Source organism: Kogia breviceps, chromosome 4 (assembly GCF_026419965.1).
Source record: "Kogia breviceps isolate mKogBre1 chromosome 4, mKogBre1 haplotype 1, whole genome shotgun sequence".
NCBI classification, from domain to species: Eukaryota; Metazoa; Chordata; class Mammalia; order Artiodactyla; family Physeteridae; genus Kogia; species Kogia breviceps.
The window spans coordinates 165,380,682-165,392,187 of record NC_081313.1 but is presented as its reverse complement, the minus strand read 5'-3'; positions in this window follow the sequence as shown (position 1 = coordinate 165,392,187).

Below are 11,506 nucleotides of genomic sequence, written 5' to 3'. Positions count from 1 at the left end.
CAGTTTTACTTTTATTTTTTCTCCTTTTCACCTTCTAGTTTTCTTAAGGCATTATTTATTTTGTTTACTTTTGTGTTCCTTTTAGTTTAATCTTCATTTCTGAAATTCATTTGCCTTCCTTTTCTTTCTCATTCTTTCCTAAATTCCATCACTTCATTTCTGAGTTTTAAAATTTCTGTTGTATGCTATTCTTTTATATATTTGTTGATTTTCTTAAAAGCTTCTAGCTTCATTTGATGTATTTTAGGTTACAATCTTTATCTGTGCACGTGTCTTTCTGGTGTAACTTCAGCTCCTGGGGGGATGTTATTCTGCTCTTCATTTTCTTTTTTTCTCAACATAACTTCAAATGGTTAATGTTCAAGGTTCTTTTTGGTTTCTTTTATTTACATGTGAAATTAATGTTTCTGAACTTTTAGGAAGGAAGGTGAATAGTTTTTCTAGCTTTACTCCTCCTTCCTTGTTTTTGTAAAGTGTTAAAGAAAAATAGGGCCTTGTATTTTATGAGACCTCCTGACTCTTGCCCCTTCTCCACATTTATCTGGCTTTTTTTCCCCCTACTGATTCTATCCTACTCAATTTAAATTCTGTTTCCAACCATTACACTCCATTGTGGGTTTTCATCCTGGAAGGAAACTTGAGCTTGTTAGTTTTGAGAATGTGTAGGGTCCTGGCTGCTCCAGTCATTCAAATGTTACCACAGATCCTTTGCCCTCAATTATAAATTGTAATATGAAAAATTCCTCTCAATTTGAACTCCCCAGTCTCACATGTTTTAGAGAATAACCATCGAGGATTTTGTGGTTCTCATTTTAGGAGAATCAAATGCCCTGTTGTTTCCCTCTGCTCTTTCTCACATACTTGCTGACGTCACATGTGCCTAGTAGCTCTTCATCTGAATCATTTATGTTTGGGTAGGTGGGGATACTTTAATCTCTATTTTTGTTGTAGATACTGTTTTTTGTCTCTTAGTTTTTCAAACTTAGTTACTCTGTGTATTTTTTATGGGGTGAATCAAGAGTCTGTAAAACAACCATTTCCACCACAACAGCTGTCTTCCTAGAATTCCTGTCTCAGTTTTATTCTTGAAGAATATTTTTGTTGGATATAATTTCTATGATGACAATTGCTTACTTAAAGCAAATAAAAGGCTGCCATTCCACTCTCTGCTGGCTTCCACTGTTGCTATTGAACGTCATCTGTCACTCTTATTATTACTCCTTTGAAGGTTATTTGTGTTTTCCTTTGGCTACTTTATAGAATGCTTCCTTTTTAAAATTTTCAATATAATTTCAATATGATGTGTTTAGGTGTGGATTTATTTTTATATTATGCTTGGAATTTTTTAGGTTATCCCAAATCTGTGGATCAGTATTTTCATCAATTTTGGACCATTCTCAGCCATTATCTCTTTTTTCCTATTTTTTCTTTTCTTCTTCCAATTCCTCTCCAGGAGGAATGTTAGACTTCCTTGTTATGTCCTCTACTCTGTTTTGTATACATTTTTCTCCCCATGATATTTTCTGAATAGTTTCTTCTGTCCTTTCTTTCAGTTTACCTATCCTCTCTTCAACTCTCTTAATAAGCTATTGAATCCAACCAGCTGGTACCTTTTTAAATTCTAGAATTTCTAATTATTTTCTAAATCCTCAAAGTTAGCTTTAATACTTTCCAGTTCTTTGCTGAAAATATTAAGTTCAACTTTTCTATTTATGAAAATAGTAAGCTAATTGTTTTCACAGTCTGTGCTTAGAATTTCCACTATTTGGAGCACTTGTGGTCTAAGTTGTTTATAATGATTTTCTTTTATGTTGTCTTGTCTTCTCTTGTCCTGGTTACTGTTGACTGTGTGCTGGCTACTGTATGTGAAAATAAATTTGCAAAAATAATGTGATGACTATCATGCTATTATCTTTCTCCAGAGAAGATTCTCATTTCCTTTTTGCAGGTGTCTGGGGTTACTAGCAACATAGGATCATCTGAATCTAATTTTAGGGGTTGAAATTTTTCTGGGCCACCCAGATGAATTAAAACTATTCCATGTGAATGTGATTTCATCATTATTTCTGGGGTCTAGTCCTTCCAGGTTCTGGTCCTTAGTGTAGCGTGTTTTCTTAGGACCCCTAAGTTTGGCAAGCCAATTGAATTTCAATTTTTGTCTGCCTAAACCTGTATAATGCTGTAAAAAGTGCTGCTTAGCTTTTCATCCACTTCTGCTGCATTAGTAAATGTCCTCTGGGCTAAAGGGGAACCAAATGCAGGCTCACTTTTCTGAATATCTGTTTTCTCTCAGATTTTTGCCTAGTAATTCCACTCTAACTTGATTGTTGTGTGATGCTTTTAGGGGAAGATGCTTTACATATTTCTTCTAGAATTTTAAAATTTGTCCTCATCAGGAAGATCAGTCTGAACTACCTAATCCAGCATTACCCAAGACTTTATTGTTTCACCTATAGCATCCATAAACACTGATCATATGGTATTGTTGTGAGACCCAGATGATATATGAATATATTATTTAGCAAAATATATAAAATCAATTAAAATAGCTATTATTTTTATTATGTTATTGGTAAGGACTATGTCTTACTAATTGTTACACCTGTACAGCAACTATTGAATCTCTCTGTAGGGAGGGGAAATAATCATATAATTCACATGCCATTGAGAACTTCAAGGTATGTAAAGGAAAAGAAAATATTTTTCCAGTCAAGGCTTATCTCTGTGGCTAAGATAATCAGAAGAGGGTGGGCAGAAATCGTTAAAAGAATGATTAGAACCCATTCCTGCTTCTTAAACGGTTCAAGCAATTATCCATTGATTATGGAAAGGATATCGGTTAGTACTTTTTATCTTGTTTGTGGTTTATCTTCCGTATCTTGCTGGAAAATGAGCCCCATTGGCTTTTCTAGTCTTTACCCACTTAATATTCTTTAAGATTATGTGGTCTGTAGGAGAGGCAACACAGCGCATTAATTTCTTAAAAGATGGAATGAACAAAAGTTCATGAAGCCTGTGGGGTAATTTAATTTCCTCCTCTGATATCTTTTTGCTGAGAGTTCACTATTGGCAGGAGTGACTGTAAAGTTTACTGACACTTGAAATGAAATGATATGAGTTTGAAGATTCAGTTTCCTGTCCTCCCATATCCCATGGCTCTAATGACTTTTGTTTTCCTGTTCAAGAGAAATAAAGGGCACCAAGCTCCCTTCACTGCTCATCTTGCCCCACTCTATGTGAGACCAAGGCATTCAGAAAGTAGCAGATCTGTGTTCCACTTTCAGATCCACTAGTGAAAGCTGTGCAATGACTGTAATAAAATTGTTATTATAACCACTGACATGAATTACTAAAGCACTTTGCATGTTTTAACTCACTGTGATCATCACAAGAACTCTAAGCATTGAATATTATTACTACACTCATGAAGCATGGATGAAAGGAGAGTTTAATTAATCATCCATAGTCATATATTGAGTAAGTTCTTACTAACCTTTCTGACTTTGTATTTTTCACATGTAATTAGCCTTGTTGGTTTGATTGGGTAAGGGAATTAATATAACATGCCTGGCATATGGTAGGCACTCAATATTGTTAGTTGCTTATATAGGCAGACACATTTCCTAGAACTGTAGAATCCACTGAATTGTTTTTTCCTTGGATGGATTATCTTGATCATTATTGTATCTCAATACCTAACACAGTGCCAGGTACAGTATTGGCGCCCAATAAGTATTGTTAAAATGTAAGTATGCAAATCTTAGAGTTAAAAAAGGATTTTAGAAGTCACCTAATTCAACCTGACTCATTAAAGGAATCCTTTTTTAGGGAACCTCCAAAGAGGGAAGGCAACTAATTCACCATTTTAACAAGGCCATCCTCTCTATTGTTGAAAAAGTCTTATTCTTAGGAATTTTTTCCTTTATATTAAGGCAAATGATCTATAAATTTAGGGTATTGACTCTGATTCTGCCATCTGGAAGTGCATGGAATACCTTTGTTTTTGTTTTTGTCTTATTTTGCTTGAGTCCTCCTTCAGATATTGCACTACAGCTCAGAGATCCACTTGGTACCTTCCATTTCAAGCCAGATATGCCTAGTAACTTCCATCATCCCTCATATAAACCAGATGTCAATTCAGGACAGTCTGTCCTTTGAGATTTAAATAAAATTGGCTAGAGCCTCCCATCCCACATCCTGTGGGAAATCTGAGGCCCAACCCAAGGTTTCTGTGAATTCCTAGGGATTTATTTTCTTAAGGTGACCTCTGGCTTTGAGTTCTTAATTCCACAGAACTCTGTCTCATTTATGTTTCTTTGCCTTGGATTTCCTCAATTCTGTACCTGACCATGATCTTGACATGAATTCATCCTCTTGAACCCCTAAACTACACACATGTAACATTTGGGTGCATGACAGAGTTTATTGATGGTGATAATAGAGGCAATTTCCCCTGCCGAACATAATCAATTTGCAAATAAATATTTGACAATATATTTCTTCAAATCTCTTATCCATTATGCCACCAGGAATTTATTATTTGCCCCCCTCTTCCTTGAACTGTGTCTTCTAGTATATTGCCGTTGCTCCCTCTCCTCATTACTTTCCCCACTTCTGACTCTTTTTTTCTAACAATATTCAAATTCCTGCACATTACTTATACAGAGCTCTCTCCTTCCAAGTTATGCCCATAGGTTCTTATCTGCCACACCAAAGCTATTTATCAAAAAATGTTTCTAAACAACAAAATTATCTTCCCAAAAGGGTCCCTGCTACATACTTATGACACAATTTCAACTCTTCTTCTGTCTCCTAGATATCCTCATTAAACAAGCTTTACTTGTTAATATCTCTCCTGGAATAGAGCTCCCCGATGGAACATGATGAGGTCTGAGAAAATAGCTTTAGTAATGTAAAAACTGTATCTGATAGAATTTCAGAATGTTGTCTAGTAGGGCCTGCATGTAATATAAATGCCAGACGTGAATAACATGGTGTCTGTTATTTCTTCTCCCTCAAGGTGTTTCAGCCAGCTAAAGATTTAATTTACATATGTTTGCACCAGTAGAATCCTTAGCCATTACTCCAGCAAATATTCTGCACCAGGGATGGGATGTAGACACCCTGGCACATGACTCCTATTCTGAATGATGAACATGTTTTTTTTAATATGCATGTACCTTGGGACAGTTCTATTAAATGCCGCATGCGTACTTTTTAATCTACATTTGATTGCTTATGGATGTCAGGATGTGATTTGGACTTTTTAAAGCATAAGAAAGCAATCAGAGTGATCCAGAGTGATAATAACAACTTGGGAAAGCCCCGATTTGGGTCCACCAGTCATTATTTCTGTAGACAGTTTAGGAGTTCCCTAGAATGCTAAGTTGAAGTTGCATTCATAATTGATGTCTTGAAGGGCAGAGGAACCTGGGATTCTTTCAGTTATAATAGTGTCTGTTTCCTAAGTACTTACTTTGGGCCAGGTACTATGCTAAATGCATTGTATCTATTATCTCATTTCCTCCTCCCTAAAACCCTAGACTATAGGTAACTTTATTCTCCCCATTTTATTGATGAGGAAACTAAGGTATAGAGAGACAAAGCAGTGTGCTCAAGGAGGCACAGCTAAGGAGCAGGAGAGTGAGTTCCCAACTCAGTTTGGCTGGAAAGCCAGTGTCTATAACCACTACACCGACCTCCAACCCCTCCTACACAGAGAAGCTGGAGAAAAGAGAACAGCTGGAATATTCCTGTTTCTTTTTTTTTTTTTTTTTTTTTTTTTTTTTTGCCAGGTGCCTCAACAGCCTCCTTTTCAGTCTCTAACATACCATTATTGGCAAATCTAAACCAGGTGGCTGGTCAATTTTTTTTAAAGGGATCCTAGAGAAATTGCTTCTTTTTCCTTTGTGGGAGCCAGAGCTGCACAAGAAGTAATGGGAGAGTTCACTAAATTTTAAAGAAGAGAGAGGCAATGGCTCAGACGGGGCATGAAGAGGTTACCAGGGAGATGCAGGGGTTGACAGCTATCAGAGATGAACTGGCCCCATCATGGTCTCTGTAGAAATGTCAGTCCCTTTCAGAGAGGATTATTTTGCAACTGGATTAAAGTGTCTCAGGAGATGAACCTCATTAAATAGAACCAATGAGTTGAAAGCGTGTAATTAAACTAAACCATTTTTGTTCTTCTTAATGCCTTAAATACCTATTTATGTGGAAGCCTGAACATGATATAGCTTCCTCAGGCAAAAGATAGTGGGAGCCATGGAGTTACAGTAGTAAGAATTCTCTGGACGATTAAGAGCCTTCATATTTCCTCAAAGGCTGAGCTTGCCTTCCAGAAATTTCTACTCCTACTTCACAGAAAACAGACACACACAGAGTCTAGAATATCAGAATCAGAGACACTTCTTAGGTCACCTACTTCATTGATTCACTTGATTGATTGATGGATTCATCCAACATTTATTAAGTGCCTACTGTGTATCAGGCACTAGGAATGTGGGAGTGAATAAGGCATATTCCTGGCCTCAAGGAATCTACACTCTAGTAGGAAACACAGCAAGCTTCTTTTAGTGTTCTGCAGAGATCCATTCTGGGTCCCTTTTCTTTCCTTTTGTTTCCACTGTATAGTCTCACCTAGGTGAGCTTGGCCGTTCTCATAAATTCACACCATTTCTATGAAGGTGATTCTCAAAAATACATCACCTGACCAGTTCTCTTTTTGGAGTTTCACACCCTTATACCTAACTATCTGTGTGTTTTCTCAACTTAAATGAAACATGAATCTCAAAATTCATATGACCGTAACTTAACTTTCAATTGTCCTCCAAAATCCTTCTCCAGCCTCTCCCATCTTGGTAGTAAGTGGACCCATATTCCACCCAGAAGCCCATATGAGAAGAAACCTGGGAGTCACAGAAAGCTCCCCATTCCTCTTACCTCCCATGTCCGATGAATCCATAAGCCAGATCCCTGCTACTTTCAAAACTCATCTCAGACGATGTCTCTACACTCTTCTTCCACTTCCTTACTCTGAACATCCATCATCTTTCACAGAAACTACTACAATAGCCTCCTAACTAATCCCCTTGCTTCCATTCTTATCCATCCCCAACCTATTCTTCATACAGCAGCCAGAGTGGTCTTCTTAAAGTATAAATGGGACTGTCCATATTCAGCATAAATTAGCATAATGGTTACAATGTTCTACAAGGCTTCTCAGTTGTAGTCATTGCCTACCTCCAACCTCTTCCTAGAAATCTCATCTCCTACAGGTCTGGTTTGGCTTGATATTAGGTTGAAGTGGGGTAGAATATGCAAGAAATTCTGAAGCCCTTATAATAATAGCTACCAAGTGCCCAGCCCTGTACTAAATGGTTTACTTAGAGAATTTATAATCCCAAACATACTCTCCTGCAAGAGAGGCATTAATATACCCATTTTACAGATGAAGAGATCTAGATGCAGCCTGGGCTCCAAGAAGTTTTAAAAGGTACCTCAAGTGATTCTAACTTGCAGTCAGGATTGAGAAACTGTAATAGTTTGGTTGGAAGGAGGCCACCTTGTTCAAGCTGAGATGATCCTCTTGGACTGTTTCTCCCTTCATAAGTCCACTGGCCAGGCAGGTAACCTCAGCACCTGGTTGACTGGAGTCTGATGGGGAGCCCATGTTGCTCCCCGGATGGTGTTCTTGGACAAGAGAGTACATTGAGAGGCGAACATGATAAAGAGGGTTTCTAGAGGCTGTTTGGTTACATAGGATCATGTGAACGACAGTTTCAGATCTCCTCCAAAAATTCATTTCATGCTGAGCAGCCTCTAAGGAAATGTAATCCACATCTCTCTTCATGAAATCCTGAGGCAATTTCTTTTCAAGAAGGAGATGAATTGTTCCTGAAGGCTGAATATCCATCCATCTCTAGGGGCTTCAGTGGCAGCAACTTTGCAAGCCTGCTTAAGTTCTTCAGGGAGTTTGGGGATAGGATGAGATGTTAAAGATAGGGGTTGCCTGGGGGAAGGACATATTAATAAGTTCTCTGGCTTTCCTCTATGAAAAAAGGAAACCTTTCCTTTCCTCAACTGAACTGCCCCTTGTGCAGACTTCAGATGATCCTTCAGCAGGTTAAACTGGCAGTTAAAACATACTACTTTTCATTAAAAAAATAAGAATAGTAGTCAGTGTTTACAGTCTGCTAGTCTTAGTCTGTAGTGTAAAGATTACCTTGACAATGGGTACCTTCCTCCTCCTTATCATCATCACATCATCACTGAGTACTGTTACCAACATCAAAATAATTTACTCTCTTCATAATGGTAGAGCTATATGATTAGGAGCCTGAACTCTGGAGCTTGATTCTCTGGCTCCTAAGAGTCTGCCCCTTATTGATGGAATACTTTAGGCAAGTTAATTTGCCTCAATTTCTTTATCTATGAAATGGGCACCTTAATTCATCTCACTCTAATTTGTTTTTTAACATCTTTATTGGAGTATCATTGCTTTACAATGGTGTGTTAGTTGCTGCTGTATAACAAAGTGAATTAGCTATACATATACATATATCCCCATATCCCCTCCCTCTTGCATCTCCCTCCCACCCTCCCTATCCCACCCCTCTAGGTGGACACAAAGCACCGAGCTGATCTCCCCATGGGATACAGCTGCTTCCCACTAGCTATCTATTTTACATTTGGTAGTGTATATATGTCCATGCCACTCTCACTTCATCCCAGCTTCCCCTTCCCCTTCCCCATGTCCTCAAGCCCATTCTCTACGTCTGCATGTTTATTCCTGTCCTGCCTCTAGGTTCATCAGAACCTTTTTTTTTTTTTAGATTCCATATATATGTGTTAGAATATGGTATTTGTTTTTCTCTTTCTGACTTACTTCACTCTGTATGACAGACTCTAGGTCCATCCACCTCACTACAAATAACTCAATTTTGTTTCTTTTAATGGCTGAGTAATATTCCATTGTATATATGTGCCACATCTTCTTTATCCATTCATCTGTTGATGGACACTTAGGTTACTTCCATGTCCTGGCTATTGTAAATAGTGCTGCAATGAATATTGTGGTACATGACTCTTTTTGAATTATGGTTTTCCCAGGGTATATGCACAGTAGTGGGATTGCTGGGTCGTATGGTAGTTCTATTTTTAGTTTTTTAAGGAACCTCCATAGTGTTCTCCATAATGACTGTATCAATCTACATTCCCACCAACAGTGCAAAAGGTTTCCCTTTTCTCCACACCCTCTCCAGCATTTATTGTTTGTAGCTTTTTGATGATGGCTATTGTGACTGGTGTGAGGTGATACCTCATTGTAGTTTTGATTTGCATTTCTCTAATGATTAATGATGTTGAGCATTCTTTCATGTGTTTGTTGGCAATCTGTATATCTTCTTTGGAGAAATGTCTATTTAGGTCTTCTGCCCATTGTTGATTGGGTTGTTTGTTTTTTTGATATTGCATCTCACTCTAATTTATTGGGATTTAAATAATAATATGTGTGAATTACATTAGTTCCCAACACTTAGTAAATATTGTATATCTGTTTTAAAGTATCATAAAATACAGCCCAAAACCAAGGAGATTAACTGCCAGCTTGTCAAACTCCCATGAGGAGTACAGGAGAATGTTCAGTCTTTGAGTTTGGTGGTATTTCCCATCTTATACACATCCTATTATGAGGTAGAGAGTAGAGAAGACTTCTCTGTGCTATTCTTTCCATCTTTCAGCTCATTGAGGCCTGGGGTACTAGCTATAGGGTCATGGGGCTCTCCCTGTAGCAACCCCCAGTGTCAGCAGAGACACCTCACGTCCCTTCTTGGATGCTTCATCTCTCTGCTCTCACACTTTCTTAATCCTTTCAGATCCTTTGTTTTCACCATACTCCACTCCTTACCCCCGACCAAGGCACTACCTAATCATTTGCTCAGACCAGCACAATTTATCATTTATCCACCTCTCTTGCTTCCAACACTGCTTAAAGGTAGGAGGTTAGATCTTGAGAATAGTGGTGGGAAGGCAAGAAGATGCCCTCATTGTGGTTTGGCCACAGATTGAGTCTCTTAATGATAATCAGACCTTTCATTCTATCAATATTAAATCCTTAACTGCTGTCTTTTATTATTTGGTATGGTGCTAAAAGTCCTTCTCTATCATTTATTTTCTTGGCTTATTATGTGCCAGCTTCCATGGTAGTATATTTGTCTCACTACAAAATTATAAGTAATAACTGCTATTTGTGGAGCACTATACCATGTGCCATATACTATCTATATTGACACTGTGTATACTAAGATCCCTCAAAAGTAGACAGGTGTTATTATTACAGTTTAGAGTCAAAGACATTAAGGATAGAGGGATTCCTTCCTCCATGTGATGCTGCTTTTCAAGACATTAAAAGGTGAGTCACTTCAAGAACCACAGGCACCAAAATGATTAAAGACTGCTTTAACCACATTTTTACCTCTATTCTTTGAAATACCACAGTGAAGCATTTATTATCTTTCCCATTTTGCAAATAGGGAAACCAAATTTCAGAGGATTTAAAGGGCATGCCCTAGGTAACACAGCTACTACAAAGTTAGGACCAAAAACCAAGGTTCCTGACTTGAATCCCACATCCTGCCCACAATTCCAGTCGTTGTCATTACTTGGTGGCTTTCCTTAGTACAAAATAGGAGTCTGGCCTGCGTAGGTGATCATCATATATCTGTTGAATGGATGAATGAAAAAGTGAAGGCTGTCTTTAGTCCTTTCTGCATCTCTTTTCTGTGTACCCTCTAGATGGCTAATCTTGGTTGATACTCAGGAATTTCCTATCCTGAAGCCCCCAGGCAGTTTCCTGTTCCCCAAGTCCATAAGAACATAGCCATCTTTTATCCCATTATTTCTAGGTTATTAAGAACATAACTTATAAAAACAGTTAACATTTATTAAGTATGTACTATGCATTAGGTACTTAATTATCATATTAAATACTTATAGCAAAATTAAGGGTTTAGGATTATTATCTCTATTTACATATGAAAAAAACAAGACCTTAAAAATGACATAATTTACAGAACTAGAAAGTGTGTGATCTGGTATTCTATCCCAGATTTATCTGACTCCTAAAGTTGAAGGTCATACTTGCTGAACTCTCCTGCCTCCATGCAGTGCTGGCAATGACTGCCAAGAGTTTGTTTTTCTACCCATCCCTCCCAAGTGACACTAGCATTTTAATAAGGTCTTTCAATACTTCAGCCCAACAGTTCTCAAAGTGAAGTCCATGGGCCTCTGGGGTCCCTAAGAGCCTTTCATCAGGTCTGCAAAGTCAAACTATGTTCATAATAATACTAAGATGTTATCTGCCATTGTCACAGAGTTAATATTTGCATTGATGGTGCAAAAGCAACTGTGGATGTAACTGCTGGCCCTTTAGAACAAATTGAGGCAGTGATGCCCATTGTCATTGCCTTCTTCAATACCACACACTCACAGGAAAAACAAAAAGGAA